The sequence below is a fragment of the Pinus tabuliformis genome, chromosome X (assembly GCF_031772625.1).
Source record: "Pinus tabuliformis cultivar Carrire ecotype Pingquan chromosome X, CPIR1, whole genome shotgun sequence".
NCBI lineage: Eukaryota > Viridiplantae > Streptophyta > Pinopsida > Pinales > Pinaceae > Pinus > Pinus tabuliformis.
In genome coordinates, this window is record NC_142308.1 from 1,172,604,815 (window position 1) to 1,172,622,492 (window position 17,678).

The 17,678-nt window shown below is 35.4% G+C and overlaps 1 long non-coding RNA gene across 1 annotated transcript; it reads right to left on the bottom strand.

The window, feature by feature from the left end:
* Positions 1–2,819: 2,819 nt before the first annotated feature.
* LOC149144099 (uncharacterized) lies at positions 2,820–13,083 on the bottom strand. The gene is made up of 3 exons (XR_016264896.1): positions 13,041–13,083; positions 4,639–4,848; positions 2,820–3,048 (listed from the first exon to the last, which is right to left on the bottom strand). It is a non-coding gene; the product is annotated as an uncharacterized LOC149144099 (long non-coding RNA).
* Between the last annotated feature and the right edge of the window lie 4,595 nt (positions 13,084–17,678).

Consider the following 17,678-nt stretch of genomic DNA (forward strand, 5'->3'; position numbering starts at 1 on the left):
TTTGAAGCTCAAATGTAGAAGAGCTAGGAGATAGAGGTATTTTTCCACCTTATGCTTAGGCTTAAAGGTCAAAATAAGTCAACGACTTGTGGGAGGATGAAATGGCTTGACTTTATTCTAATAATGAAGGCAAGGAAGGTGACTTAGTAGTGACCTAGGGTTGTCCTAAAGGGTTTTTACAAGTCTGCACCAAAACTATAAGTTGATTTTTCATTGCAACCTATATAGGATAAACACTTTCCATATAGATGATTGTTGCAAATTATTTGTGCTTGCCTAAAAATTCGAGAACATATTTAGGGTAGAGTTTTCCAAGGCTAGTAATTAGGGGCCAAAGTCAAAATAAAGATAATCCATGGAGAATATGAAATGTTATTATTCACTTCACAGATTGGGCATGATGTACCTCTATTCACTGGCGAACCTATGGATTTTAGATGTTGCAACAATTTTCAACTAAATAAATCAAACTTCCTTATGCAATAACCTCTTATTGATGAATTATAATGTTGGAATCCATTTGGAATTAGGCTTGAAACCTAATCCAAACATGGTCAATCATGCCCTTTGTTGATCAAGAGCATCAATTCCAACGAATGTTTCTTTTAGTCAATTGTATACAAGTTGAAGGTTGAGCATTGCTTACATGAATTACAACAATGGATCATGGGCAGGATCTTTTAACTCGGTTGGACTAACAAAGGATCCTTGAACTTGACTTGACAAAGTTGTAGTTTTATAAATGAATTGTATTGACAATTGGTTAATGAATTGCATTGGAAATAACCATGGAGTTTTAGAGACATCATTATTTTCTTTTATATTTATTTTCACAATGATCCATGTTCACTACAACAAAACCAGCGATTTGCGCCAGATTTAGCGCCAGATTTTAGTGCATTTTTTTTGTAATTGTGATGTGCAACCTGGCGCTAAATCTGGCTCTATTGTACAATTTTTAAAGCGTCCTTTTTTGCACCTGATTTTGCATCCTTTTTCACGCTAGATTTTGCATCATTTTTTACACCAAACTATGCATCATTTTTTGCGTCAAATTTTGAACCAAGATTTGCATCTTATTTTATGACAGGTTTTGCTTCTAGTTTTGTGTCATTTTTTGCATCTATTTTTCATTCTCTTTTGCTTCCTATTTTGTGTCATTCTTTGCTTCCATTTTTGCACCATCATTTGCATCAAGTTTACACTGTATTTTGAATCCAATTTAACATCTTTTTATGCATCCATTTTGTGTTAGTTTTTGCATCTAGTCTTACGCCAGGTTTTGTATCTAGTCTTACACTAGTTTTTGCTTCTATTTTTGCACCAGCTTTGGTGCCTATCTTTGCACCATGTGTTGAATTTGATTTAGCACTAAATTTTGCATCCATTTTTGTGCCCATTTTTGCATCTTTTTTTGGACCATTTTTTACATCCACATTTACGTTTGATTTGTCTCCATTTTTCCCATCTCATTTTGCACCATATTTTGCGTCATTTGTTTCATCCAATTTTGCATCATTTTTAACACCATCTCTTGCATCTAATGTTACATCATTTTGAGCATCCAAATTTGCATTTATATTTGCATCTTATGTTGAGTCATGTGTTGTGTCCACCTTTGCATCTTATTTTGTGTCTAATGGTACATTCAATTTAGAGCCATTTTTTACGTCTACGTTTGTATTTGTTTTTGCACCAAGTTTTGCATCCAATTTTAAGCTATTTTATGCCCCTTTTTGCACCATTTTTTTGTGTCTACTTGTGTCCAATGTTGCACCATTATTTACACCGACTTTTTCATCCAATTTTGCATTTTTTTGGTGTCTAGTTTTAAATCGTTTTCACCATCCAAATTTGCATCTTCTTTTGCCTCATTTTGTGTCCACATTTGCATATAATTTTGTGTCTGAGTTCGAGCCTAAATTTGCATGTGATTAGGAATCATTTTTTACATCCAATATGGCATCCTTGGTTTCACCTTTTTTCAGCCCCATTTTGCATCTTGTTTTATGTCTTTTCTTACATCTTTTTTTTTTTCCTTTTTTGCACCCAAGTTTGCATCCCAAATTTACACCATTATTTGCATCATCATTTGGCATATTAATTTGTAACGTTTTTTGCTTCTTTTTAACGCTCAACTTTGCATCTTATTTTACATCTAGTTGTTGTCTTTTTTTGCATCTAATTTGGTGCCCATTTATGTGTCCTTGTTTTTGCCCAATTTGATATCCTTTTGTATGCCATGTTTTGTTCCCTTCTTTGTGTCAACTATTGCACAATTTTTCACTTCTAATTTAAAACACTTTGTATGTCAATTGTTTGCATTTTGTATTAATTCCTAGTTTAACATCCAATTTTACTTTCAATTTTGCATCCATGGTTACATCCGCATTTGACTTCTTATATAGAGTATATTTTTCTTTACATATATGACCCCCTTTATAGATTCATAGTGAAATATATGATAGTTTCTAAATATCATTAAAGCAGATATCACAATTCAAAATCATTTGTAAAGAAATTTAAGAGAAATTGACAACATCCATCCAAAAAAATAACAATGTGTCATTAACAATTTTCAAAACATGTATAAAATAGCAACATAATACTAATAAAATCAGTATTATTTTTAATCAAAAGAAGTAAAATTCAAATATGATTAACAAATCAAAATATTTCATGAATATCGTTATTCTACGATAAATTAACAACATACATAAATCAAACTCATCGTATGATTACAAAATCAAAATGTCTCATTGATATAGGGTAAATTCACAACACCCATCTAAACATAACAATGTCATTCTACACAATAATTTCTTCATAAAAAACAATGCATGTGCATGCCTAGCTACCACCACCAAGATCATCCTCATGATCATCTTGACCATCCTCATTACTCTAATCCACATCATCACCAACACCGCAACTATCATCATCATCTCCTCCTTCACCACCATCATCCTCATCCTCATCCTCATCATCTCCTGATATATGTTGAACATAATTTGGATCATCGTCTTGGCAATCATTACCTATAGCATTCTGACAAAAAAAATCAATATTACATGTTAGTATTAATTACATAACACAACGCATGTTTTTGTTATACAATGTTAACCATAAAATGAGGTAAGATATACTATCATTTGCACCAGATGTTGCAAAGGAAACGCCGTAAGGCATAAATTGAAAAATACAAATACAACAAAAGAATACTTTGATAAAGAATAAAAATATATTGAATGCTCAAATCAATGCCCCATTAACTAGAAGCATTTAGTATACATATCTATCAACATTAGGATTATACACAATGATCAAGAAATTTTCCATATACAAACAACAACTTCCACAACAACCTTTTGTCACATCCATATTTTAAGAGATGCCTTGGAACGTGATCGGAATCTTCCATATTGCCTTTTTCATCATGCAGATAAATCTTCCATATTGCCATTTTCATCATGAATATTGTTAGTTCATTGTTGTAAAGTGTTAGTGTGTTAAATTCAATACTATAAGTTCGACAAGTGAAAAACATTCCTCAATTAGCATAATATACATTTTTCTCTCACAGTGTATTTTTCAGTCAAAGAGCACAAGTAACATATTAACATGTATTTTCCCTTCATTATTTTCATCATAGAGCCAAGAAATCTATGCCTTATCTATAAAGTAACAAAAACATTTTGAAATAAGTTTAATATTTCAAGCAAGTGTCTAACCTATAAAGTAACAAAAACTTTTTGAAATAAATTTAATATTTTAAGCAATTGACTAACCTACTTTAATAATTGAAAAATTCTCAAAGATGAATTATACTCCATAATAAGAGAGCCAACATTGGAGCCCATACTTTCACTAAAACCAAAAGAAACACAACCACTTGTTAAGAATAAATTCAAGTAATAATAATAAAACAAAAATAATAAACATTAAAGTATAAAATGGTATTTCCAACACACAAGTATAAATATACATGCTCTATGTCCATTGTTAGATTAAATGGGTGTGAAGAAAATTAGTAGAGAACCCAAAATTGTATTTCTAATTAGGATGGGTGGAGAAATGCTTTAAATGCGGGTTGTTGTCATTCTAATGAAACCCTTTGCAAATGGGATGTTAAGATTCTGAGAGAAAAGCTAGGCTTGGTAGAGAACACCTTCCTTGTTAAACATTCCCCTACTGTAACCAAAAGGAAAGGGCAAGAGAAACAATAATTAGGTTTTTGTTCACAAGTTGTACAAAATATATAGGTGTATTGATGTTTGAGTGAATAATGGGAGAGATTATTTATGAAATTGTGATAAGGTGCACCTAGTTTTGTCAGAAAGAGGCATATTAATGACAAGTACATCACATTTAGGTAGCATTTCGTCAAGATTTGTCTCCAATGTTGCTCCAGTTTCCTTTTCCAATTCGGGTCCAATAGAAAGACGGTCGTGGTAAAGGAGCTTACAATTGAAGGGCTGTACAAAGGAACGAAATTCAATTCAACATCATGTAATGTTTATTATTATTAGATTGAAATTTTGAAACAAACAACATGCATGCGTAAGAATTATGGAGCACTGATTTTTGAAAAGAAGTTTGCAACATCATGAAGTAGTACTAGATCCTAAGAATGAATACCTTCAAACGCTTAAGTAGTTCTTTGCCAATACGCCCTGCACCAATAGAACCAATAGTTTTCCCTTCTAGATCAAATGACCTTTAAGAAATTGCTGCCACTTTCCAATCACCCTCAACAATTTGCTTATATCCAGGCACAAAGTTTCGCATCAATATGAGAATGCGCATTAGCTCATCTTCTGCCACGGACACCACATTACTTTCGCTGATCTTCAACCAATGATGATACAAACAAATCAATGGAATTAAAAAATATATCCAATATAAATAAAATGCGTTTTTTTAAAAGTAACTCCTAAAGTGAGAAAAATAAAGTTAAAAAATATAACAATGACAATTGTGTAGTTAAAGTGTAACCAAAACAAAAATATATATACAACAATAGAATAAATAAAATGCGTTGTTTTAAAAGTAACTCCTAAAGTGAGAAAAAATAAAGTTAAAAAAATATAACAATGACAATTGTGTAGTTTAAGTGTAACCAAAACAAAAAATATATATATAATATATATATATATATATATATATATATATATATATATATATATATATATATATATATATATATATATATATATATAGATATATATATATCAATAGAATAAACCTATCAAGTGTGGATCAAGCAGTTTGTGTCAGATTTAGCCCATAAAATGTCATTTTCAAATTTAACAATAGAATAAACCTATCTAGTGTGGATCAAGTAGTTTGTGTTGGATTTAACTCATGAAATGTCATGTTCAAATTTAATGGAGAGGGGTCGATTTAATGGAGAGGGGTTGAGAGTGGGAGCCACTTGTGAAGGGTAAAAATTATTCCGTAAGGCACTTAGTGAGACAGAGCCTTGCACAAACCTATTGACAACATCCTACAATTAGACAAATCATTCTTCCATCAACCATTGGAGCTGATCTCAACCTAAACACAGTTTAACTGATTATATATATATATATATATATATATATATATATATAGATAGATATATATATAATGCACTGGAAATCTAAAAGTAGCATAAACATAGAGATACAATTGGAGAGTCTATACTGGTAATCTGGAAAGCTTGGTGCTAAGAAAAAGAGAGTGATGGGATGATGTCAATGTCCTCTAACCCTAATGAGGAGGGGCGGGGGGGGCAAGCTATTGGCTCATTGTTGGAATTGTCAAGCTCATGAAAGGATCCAATTGTATGATATACTATGTGAGGCACCCGAATGAGGATGCTCTGCTTTCTTATCTAATGAACTTTTGATAATATCATCTCCACTCTGCTGAATGTGGGGGCAAAAGTCAATTGCGAGATCAAGCATATTTTTGCAAGCATATTTTGGAAAACAATCATTACAGACGGATTAAACAAAGAAGAGCGCTTTGAGATCTTCCGCAAATCTTTCAGGAATGTAATAAGAGCAAAATAAAACCCATGGGTAAGTATAGCCAAAAGGATAATGAATCAATCTAGTCACATTAAATATCAATATGATAATCCAGGTAAGATGTATTGTCACTTTTCCTGATTTCAGCCCTCTTGGCACCGGTAGGTTACCTATATCCTTGGGAGAGAGATAAGGTGGTTCCTATAGAAAGGAGACAGCGGACAACAAAATATTCAATTTAATCAATTGGATTATGGTTCGAGCCCCATTTGAGAGTAGTGGGGCTTGGCAATAAGAGATCCAATGATATCTAACCAAGCCATGGAAGCCAAACTGTTGTTGAAATATTTGTCCGACAAAGTGGCCTGGTGGAAAGATGGACTTCGCCATAACTATTTCAAACAAAGTCGGTGATAAAAGGATCCCCTGTCTCGCCATTCTGCGAGTCCTTGGCCCGTTTCCTTTGGAAACACCTATCATGTATCCCACGCAATGGCAAGTGCATTAAGCTTGGGAAGACAGTAATGACCATCCACCTATTTCTCAAGATGTGTCTCTCTAAGACGTGAAACCCTGGATGCTATATCAAGGTATAACAACCCTTTTCCTTGATGGCACCTTTAAAAGAAACCTGGAATGGTAGGGGCAGGGAGCCTTCATTGACTTCAGATGAAATCAAGAGAGTCGATATTACGGCAGGTTGGTATTTTCGTGAACAAACAAGTGAAGGCTCAAGCCCTCTTCAAAGGCCTCTAGCTTCCTGAAGCTCAAGGGGCCTGCTAGGCAATAGGGGTGGGTGATTCAATGATTATTCTAAGAGCTAATGTGCACGTCTCTTCCAAACAGTGATACACAGCCCATTGGCACAAAAGAATTATTAAAAAATGCGGAGCTTCAGCCTTCAACAAGATCAAATTCCTTCATGTCTCAAGGCATCAAAAAGATCAAATTTCTTGAATCTTCACGTCTCAAGGCATCAAAACGGGAAAAAAAAACCATCAAACTATCTAATAGTAGCATAAATGTAGGGATACAATAGAGTGTCTGCACTAAAAGTCTGGAGAGAGGGATGGGATGATGTCAATGGTGGTGGGAACCAGGCTATTGGATCACTGTTGGAATTGCCAAAAGCTTAAGAAAGGATCCAGTTGTGTGATCCTACGGGAGGCATAGGAATGATGATGCTCGGCTCTCCTATCATCTAATGTCCAAGCAAGGAAACTCTTGAAAATATTATCTCTGCTCTGCTGAATGTAGGGCTAGTCTAATAGGTGGAAGGTGCCATACTCTGGATCAGTCTGGAGCTGGTTTACCCATAATGGGTGGAAGGTGCCATACTCTGGATCAGTCTGGAGCTGGTTTACCCCTAATGGGTGGAAGGTGCCATACTCTGGATCAGTCTGGAGCTGGTTTACCCCTAATGGGTGGAAGGTGCCATACTCTGGATCTGTCTGGAGCTGGTTTACCCCTAATGGGTGGAAGGTGCCATACTTTGGATCTGCAAAGTATCTGTCTGGAGCAGGTCCATAACTCGCTCTGATTATGTATGGCCTAGTCTAATAGGTGGAAGGTGTCATACTCTGGATCAGTCTGGAGCTGATTTACCCCTAATGGGTGGAAGGCGCCATACTCTGGATCTGTCTGGAGTTGGTCCATAACTCGGTCTGATTATGTATGATCTGTAACCTAATATGGCACAACCCCGAACAGGCGTCAAAGATGTTGATTGACCACCAAGGCAGAAGGTTGAGGTGAGATCCCATCTAAAGTTGGAAGGAAAGAAACTATGGATAAAATCCTGGCTGCTCCTCTGAATCCGGGGTAGAATAACAGTTAGGAGGTACCCTGCTCTAGTTTCCTCTTCAGCTAATCCACATGTCACTCTGATCATGTGTGGTTTGTAACATGATTTGGTTGGAACCTATGAACAGACCTCAAAGATGTCGGTAGACTACCAAGGGTAAGATTACGGGGAAACCCGAGAGACCTCAACTCTATCGTGTAGTAAAAACTACATGAGAACATTAAAATATGAGTAGTTCAACTATATTATTATATTTAGTCATACATCAACAGACACAGAAGATAGTTAAAACAAAAAAGAGAACATATAAATTATCTTGGTACTCTGAGAAGTGTGGCAGGGGATTGTAAACTGAACCGTATAAAGCTGCCAAAAGAATTGCTAACTTGTTTTCAAGACAATTGTTGCTTGAGAGAGTGAGACTGAAATATAGCAGAAATTTCAAGCAAATCAAATACTTCCCAGACCTTCAGAGTCGATACAACTGAGATAGGTACAATTTTTAGGAGACACCATTATACCAAATACAACGCAACATAGGTCACCATGGTTAAAGAGAGGACATCATAACGAAACAACGAATTAAACATGGAACCGTCATTTCTAAAGGAAACAATGGTACCTAAAGCTGTTCGAAACGTTCGAAGGAAGGAGCAAAATGTCATTTATAAGAAAATAGTAAACTTCGTCCACAACAACGCTACTTAGGGTGGAAATTGTTGGGAAAACCACCACAAGAAAGGAACAAAAAATGGGAAGGCTAGAAATGCAATTATCTTTGCCCTTGAAATGTCTGCTAAAAGGAGAGGAGAGTTCGAAGGAAATTAAAGAACTCAAAAGGCAGTCCTTGGAGTCATCATTGCCCGATTTGAGAGAGCTTCCATTTTTTGAAAGAGTTGTTTTACTTGCACCTCCCCTCTCCATTTTGTTAAAGAGTTGTTTCACTTGTTATGCTAGAGTTGTTCGGTTGTTATGGAGGAAAGGCATTCAACAATTTTACAGGTGTGAAGGAAAATGAAATTTACAGGTTTGTGGTTGAAATTTATTGGTGTATCTATACCTGTGGCCCCAAATCATTTGTAGGTATCATACCTGTAATTATGGGTAAGGCCATATTTAATTTGATTTATTTGAAACTAGGTTTGTGGTTAATTCCAACCTAGGAAAACTTGATATATAGGTTCAATAACCTTCTTGTGTTGTATGCCCTCATTGTGTAGGCTCAATAACCCTCTTGTTGTGTGTGCCTTTGTTATGTGGGCCAATAACCCCTCTTGAGAGGATGCCTCATTCGATTTCAACACAGTGAACATAATTGCTTGTGAGGGAGAAGAAAGGATTGAGAGGTATGAAGTTACAGGAAAATGGAGAGCTAGAGTGACTATGGCAGGATTTAGTGTATATCATCTCAGTGCTAATGTTAAGGACATGGTTAAATCTTTGCTCTGTTAATCATATTGCAATAGCTATAAGACTAAGGAAGAAGGAGGAGCTATGTATTTACTATTTTGGATGGTTGGACAAAATTCTCATTGCAACATCTGCTTGGCATTGAGAGGCAACGACTATAAGAATGTTCTTGTACAAGAATTTGTTATAATTTATCAATACCATTGTTGAAACTGCATGTGACTTTCATGTGTGTCAGGGAAGAGTTCAGAAACCTGACACAATAACTTATTATAGGGGTAAAAGATGAAACTAATTTAAGGAAACAATGGTTTTTACCTGTCCTGTTCAACCAGGGATAAGATAGTTATTCGTTTGTATTTTGCTTCCTTATCCAGGTAGACAGGAAAATGCTAAGGCTTGCTAAAATCAATGATATGCCTGCCTACACAGTGGGTAATTGGATAGAGATAGTTACTATTTAACTTTCAGGAACTTATACTTCACTAGCTAAAAAGTTTTGGATTTTTTTTTCTTATGACCTTGAGTACAGAGTCTCATAATCAACTAGAAGAAAAATCAAGTCTAACACATACACTATTAACCTGCCTGTCACATACGGTTTGTCACACTATATATTAAAATAAGGTTGATCATACTAACAATAAGGTTGTATAGTTTAAAAGGAGGGCTCTCCTGACTGCATTTGGTTGGTTTATAGAAAAGATTGCTGGAATGTGTAATGTGAATGCTCTGCTAACTGTTTTTTAAGCATTTGGAAGTATTAAAACCCCCTAGGATAATTAATGTAAGACCTGTTAATTAATGTGTAAAGATGGCTATTGTCCTTGGGCTACCTTAGTTGTTCGTGTTTAATGATCTGTGGTATTATGACTCCTCAAGTCACTATTAAACCATGAGAACCATGCCCAGGCAGACTAGTGTGACATTGTGGATGAGAACCAAAACTAGACTCCTATAACCTCCTTTTTCATCCTTTAAATTGCAGAATTAACTGACTGTTCTAGTAATCGTTCTTGAGCACCTGAAGATGTGCACCCTAAATAATAAGAATAATACCCTGTAACATATGAATAGTCCATCCTGTGCATGTAGGATATGCACATGAGGTCCAATAAAATCACTAACCAGAATACCAGGTGTTATTAAAGCCTCTACAGGTTGATATATATGAATGTTACAGTGTGCAGGAGTATGATTCAATTCCATACGAAAATACAAAACATCTGATAGGATTTCCTTATACCTCATAGGCAAACAACCATTGTCCTTTCTATAGATGAGCAGAATAAGTGCTTGGTTCTCTACACTAAATAAAGACAAAGTATAGTACTTATTGCTGACAAAATAGGATTTAAATCGCGGTTCAATTGCTTGACATTCAGCTGGTCACATTATTGTAGAGTGCATAATCATAAGTGATGTTGCGAGCCTCATTGCTCAAAGTCTAAGGGTCTTGCGAGCCATAATCACAGCCATGTATGGCATATCTTGTGATTATGGCATTTTATGAGGTCAATTCTTGTGAAGACATTTCAGTTTATAATAAATTTTGAACCTCAACAGATTTTTGGCAAGACCTGGCTGAGCTAGGACATCAACAACACAGCTGATATGAATGACATAATCTAGCCTCAAGAGGGAGCCTCTTTTGTTTCATCACTCTAACAATCTATGAAGTGGTGGAAAGCATAACAACTTCCCCTTGAATATGACACCTAAACTGAGTACAAATCCTAAATGATGCAGCCCTTGGTGCATGTCTCTCAAAGTATCGATATTTCAAATGTTGAAAGCTCTTGTGCCCATTTGATATGCATTCGATTGCAGTTCCCCTGAAGAAAGAATCTTATAAAGGTGAGGCCATGGCCAATATGTTAGCCATATCCATTGGAGTTGCCATTGCTTGACAACTTTAGTGTGATCAGTCCCACCATGATTCACATGGGCTTCTACTCAACACTGGCTGTTGCTATTGTAATAGTCTTCAAGCTCGTTGAACCCATAGTATTGATAAGTGTATTCTTTGGGTCTCTGGTTTTCAAATTCTGCCTATGTTTTCCTCTCAGTATCATTATTTCAAATGCTGAAAGCTCTAATTCCCATTGCTGTGTATTTGATTGTGGTTTCCCTGAAGAAAGAAGCTTATAAAGGTGAGCCCGAGGCCAATATGTTGGCCATATCCATTGGAGTTACTATTTCAGCTTATGGGGAGGCCAAGATGAATGCATGGGAGGTGATTCTCCAGTTAAGTGCAGTTGCATGTGAGACTACCCAATTGGTTCTCATACAAATTCCACGAACATCAAAAGGGATTAAGTTGAATCCCATCACATCTTTGTTGCTCCTTGTTGCCTTGTTTTTCTCAGCACCCCCTGGGCCTTAGTAGAATACCCATTTCTGATAATCAGGGTCTCTTCCTTTGATTTGGATTACATGACATTTCTGCTTGTGCCTTAGCTCTTAATCTTGCAGTGTTTCTTCTGATAGGAAAGACTTCAGCCTTGACTATGAATGTTGCTGGTCTTGTCAAGGACTGGCTGCTCATAACATAATCTTTGTCTGTAATAAATGAAAAGGTTACAGTCATAAACTTGAGTGGGTGTGGACTGGCTTTTCTGGCTGTCTGTTACTATAATCATTTGAAACTTCAAGCTCTCAAGTCCAATGACAACCAACCAAAGTACCTCAGCAGTGCAGCTGATGCCAATGATGAAGGAGAAGGTTTGATAATGACGAGTGGGAGATTCTCAATCAGAGATTCAGAACCAGTAGAGAAAAATCAAACTCAAGCTTCAGGATTAGGTATTTAGATCATTAATATTGTCTTGTGCTAGAGATTACTGTTCTTGGATTGGCTCCTCTATGCCCAGATCTATTTGTAGGGAACAGGCCAGTCATTCACAGTGAAGAAGATAATGACAAGATTAGTGTATAATGATGGACAGGATGGTGCCATGGTGCCAACCTAAATCTCAAGTAAGGAGACATCTGTTCATCAATTTGTCAAGAAGCATGGCCTACAATTCAATTGCTCTAAGCCTATCACTTCTTCCACCTGTCAAATAAATTGTTTCCTGTTTGTTTAGTTGACTATGGTTCTAATAAATATACTATTGTTTGATGTAAAAAGACAAAACAAAACAAAAAATATGGAAAGTTGTGACCCCATTTTCTAACTACAAATTGAAATCGGATTACCATAGTGACCACCTCTGCTTATTGGAATCAAAAAGGGGGTGGGTTATGCACAATCCTTCGTATCATTTGCTATTACCAGAGATAATTAAAGCCACCCTAAACTCAAGTCTTAACTATGTTGATAGGGTGTTTGGGGAGGGGGATCCCTTACCAACCCACTATAATCTGCACAAAAGCATCCTAAGAACATATGCAAAATCAACCCTTCAATGAAATGATCCAAGAATATAGGTACTCAAACATTGATTTTATCAAAGAAAAATACAAGACAGAAAGAAAAGATCATAACAAGGATTAGAAGAGTCTAAGAACAGTGCTCATTGTCTACAGAGCCAAGACGAATGCAGAAGAGTTCTTCCTTCAGTTCCCCATCTGAGAAATCAGTTGCATGCCAGACCCAAGTTTTATCACTACCTGCGTGCTCCTGAAGTGACATTGGGGAATGAACTGCAAGGCAAAAAGTTGAAATATTTCCGGAAAGTTGAAATATGGAAAATTTTTCCAATCAAGAACTCTAAATAATTTCATTAGGACAAGGCATAGAGGATTCATGACGGCGACAAGAAAATAATGGCGCTTTGCAATTTTAGCACTCTCTTGTAGAAAAATACCTTTTCTGAAATCGTTTTGACCACGAAGAAACGCAGATGAACTATTGGAAGTCGTGCAGAGAGAGATCTGGTGGCTCGTGGATCGATTCTAGGGCAATGTTTATGCGATTGCAAACCATGATTGGTCATATGCGAGCTACTGAGCTCATTGAGAGGGATACGCGCAATGGCGCCAAACTACAAAGAGGATTTGAATTTAAAGGCGGGATAGAATATCTACCGTCCGATCATTTCATCGACGGCCATATATTTGTGTTTCAGTAAAACGGATTTTCAAAGAATTTGAAATATTATACATTTTATAGAATTTGAAATATTATACATTCTATTATTTAAGCTGAATAATAGTTTTACTTTGGAAAAATAATTGGGCACATCAAATAAAATATTGATGCGACGGACATAGAACTCCGAAACAATAATGCACCCTTCTCTTACTCCAAAACAATAATGCACCCTTCTCTAGCTGATGTGTCAATGCTTTCTTTGAAGTGGAACTTAAAGAATTAAGTAATTATTCATTATTAAATTGGGATTTTATATAAATTAATTGATTATTTATTAATGTTAATTTCATTTTATAGTAATTTTTAGTAGATTTTTGTTAAAGATAATTATTTGAGCTATTATTGTATCAAGATTTTTGTTGTGTCTTTTATTATTATATTTTAATCCACTTTAAACATGCTCAAAATATGTTTTCATCTTCATTTGTGGAGATTATCTACTTGCATATTCAAAAAGTTTTGATGTAGTTTTTGCCTTGAAAAATGATTATTGTGATTGTAATGGTGAGAAATTATTCTATAAACAGTGTTAAGTGTTATTTAGAATAAATGAGAAATTCTTTTTGAATATATAAGACTAATCTTTGAGAGAATAGATATATATTCCCTAATTATCACATAAACAAGGGGTTAATCTTGCATTTAGTGCTTTATCTCTGTAGAGTTTCGCTAAACAAAGGGAATACCTCCTCCTGCGTGACTTCGATTGTCCCTCCCTCTTACAGGATTGCAAAGCATTAAGAATTGAATCTTCTTTATTTTAAAGATGTAGTCTTGTCGAATATACCAAAAATATAGTAGGATTCTTTCATTATTGACAAAATCAAGCACATGTGCAAGGGAAGTATTGATCTATGGATGGTTAACAAGTTCATTAATAACTACAAGCAAACGCTTCAAACTATGTATTTAATGATCTCTAGTCATCATCTAAAGAGTTCAAGAATCAAATCAATTCCAACCTAAGTTCTTAGTATATGGTAAACCTCTACTCTAGAGGTTCTATTATTGTAAAATTTCACAACTATGGAAGTTGTGGCAAGGTCTCAAAGGAGGGACTTTCTTTTTGGGGCAAAACTAACCTTTTTTCAAAAGATAGTTTCTATAATTGAATCCATCTTCAATATCCATTTCTTCAACCCCACTCTGCCAGATTTGAATATTGAATCCCCCCTACTTATTTTGGGATGAGATGATCTTTCAAAAGCCAACATAAATATATTGGGGACTTACAACAATATACAAACTAAGCAAGGAAGGGTATACACACATGTGTTAGAATTTGAATTGAAGTTGACTTGAGCAAAGGTATAACAATGCATATTTAATTAAATATTGGTGATTTTAACAACCACGTCCATTAGATTAAATAATGATACTTTATGTGTATCTATATTCAAAGACAAAATACTTGAAAGGCACCTTCCCAACAACAAAGGTCATTATAAGAAAAATGGAAAAATAACAAGTTGATGGGTGGTATGATTGAATGAAGAATCAAAGGGCAAGAAAGAAGAGACATCCAAGTTTAGTCCTAATAAAAGATTTTATGGCCCCTTCCAAGGAGTGCGTTATTAAGAGGGACACAAACATGATCATGGAGTCTGTGCTAAAGTCTTATGGGAGAAATAGGAAGCATGTGAATGAGATATTATGGATTTCAAAAGAGAAATCATGTTATTCAATCCAATAGAAGCAAGGGGATTGGTGCTACTTGAGACTCCATAAGCTCTAAATCAATTGGTGAAAGCAAGAAGTCTAAAAGATAAATGCAAAGAAAGGAATACCCATCTATGTACAAATCTACAATAAATAAATTCAAAATTATACAATGTTTCCATATAGACAATGTTAGGTCCCTATAACACTAGTGATTCCCCCATTACTAGTGTCATTGTGGCCCTTACTGTTATTGTTGTGCCCTTATTGTCCCCATATTGTTATTATTGTGCCCCATAGAAGCCCACTATTGTTATTTTTGTGCCCTTATATTATTATTTTTATGTTGACTTTGATTAGATTGTGACCCCTTAGACTCCTATATATAGAAATGAGGCTTTGTCATTTGTATCATCCAATAATTGTTCTTTTGTGTAATGTAAAGGAGGTTGCCCCCTCGAAGAGGCTGATTTCTAAGTTGTTGATCTATCTTTTCTATCTTTTTGTGAGTTGGTTTCATAACAGACAACCTAGGTTCAAACCCTAAAAAGTGTAGGGTCTTTGTGAGTGTTTGTGAGGGAATGTGTTTGACATCACATAATTGGATTCCCTTCATCATCAAAGAGACATGTGTCCCAAAATTCAATTTGGTTTAAGTGGATGTTAATATGATACATTGTATATTTTCTGAGGGTAGTAGCACAATTGGAAAAAAGCATGTTGGCAAGCCCTTGTGTATCAAAGTGATCGAAAGTTCAATCCCCCAGACATATCTCACCAATTGAACTTAAAAAAAATATGATACATTGTATATTGCAAAGCCATTAAGTTAAGTAATGACCTTGGCTAACCCAAATATTTAATTAGAATTTAAGCTCAAACACAACATTAGAAATGAAACCTTCACTCTAGATCTAAGGATATAGGGGTCAACATTGGATATTGGATACAAGACAAGGTGATGAAATGTATCTCTTGGACTAGCATTTTTTACAAAGGAATACAAATTTTAATGCTTATATTAACATGTATGTATAATATAATAATGACATAGTCACTCTTTAGTTCATGGATAAAAGTGTTGGTGTGGAAGGAAATCTCGAGGGATGTGTCACTATAGTCATAAAAATTGCATTTATTGTGGCACATGGAGAACTTATTAATTGGGTGTAGCTTTAAAAATGGATAGGAGTGTTATCCTCCCCACCTAACTGCAATTCCTACAAATGACATATTTAGTGATTAATGAGTATATTGTACTTGTAATAATTTTGAACCCTGTGTTAAGAAATTGCCCACTTTTTCTAAGAGATCTAGATGGGTAAAGTGAATGGGAAAACTGGGAATCTTACCCATACTAGAGTAGTCATCGGCAACATAGTGAGAGGATTGAAGTTGGGAAACCATGGCTTCACTAGAAGACCAACTCATCCCCAAAACCATGGACCTTGGTCAAGGATTTTTTTCTTATCCTCAAGACATTTGAAGATCACCACAAAAAAACATGGGTCTACATCCACCCAAACCAGCGTTCATCCAATCCTATCATAATCGAACAGAAAAACGCTACTTTTTCAATAGAAAATGGGGAATAAAAGTATCACCCAAGGATAATGACCATCGCATCAAGCGCTCAATCATAAAGGAGGAGCAATAATTTGACAATCACACGTCCTTGATTTCTGTTGATTTAACTCTGAACACTCACGTAATATTCTCTTGCTTGGCGAATTAAACACCACTGCATGGAATGGACGAGGATTGAGCCGAACCCTGGATGAAGCCCACTTCATTCTCATCTAAACACAAAACTATATATACGTCAAAGCTATTACAATAGATTCTGACTGTCAACACCTCGAGGTTCTGTTTATATGTGGCTACCTTTTATGGTTACTATTGAATGTGTGATTGGCAATAGTAATGGCAACTTAGGGCTGCCAAATTTCCTTCGATTCCCTCTCTACATCCTAACGCAAATAGTTGTTCAATGCCTTGGGTGTCTTTCAAAACTGGTAGGCAGCGTCTTCTTTGATATTTCTCGATGGTTTTAATTCCACTACAATCACAACTTTCATTTACATAAACTTCGTGTTTTCGCACGAGCGACGATTGTTCCAAGGTGAAATGTCACTTGGATGGTTTCAATGTTGTTGACCCATCATAACTAACTAACGGATATGCCCATTACAATTTTATACCACCCCATTATCAATATCAATTATGCATGGGAACCAATTAAAGCAACTTTTCACATTAATTTTATATGAGCATGAGAACATGTGTTAACAAGCAGCCCATAAAGCCTCATTTTGAATGCCATAGTCACTTAGAAGGAATTCCTCTTGTAGTAGCATCGTCCCTACTAAACTTTGCTAGTGCTAACATTAGAACCACCATTACAACAAGATATCTTTCTAGTGTTGACAACACCATTATAGTAAGATACCTCAAGAGAGACAAAAAATTTAAAAAGTATGATAGTAATACGTATCCAGAAGATGGTATTGAAACTAGTAATTGTTCACGAATCCATAAGATTGTAAGGTCATTCTCATTATCATAATCATTGTCATCATCATCACCATCATCCTTGTCATTGTTATTGCCATCATTACATTATCATCATAATCACCATTCATGCCATCATCATCATCATTATGGACATTGTTTGCAGTTGTTCATAATTGTA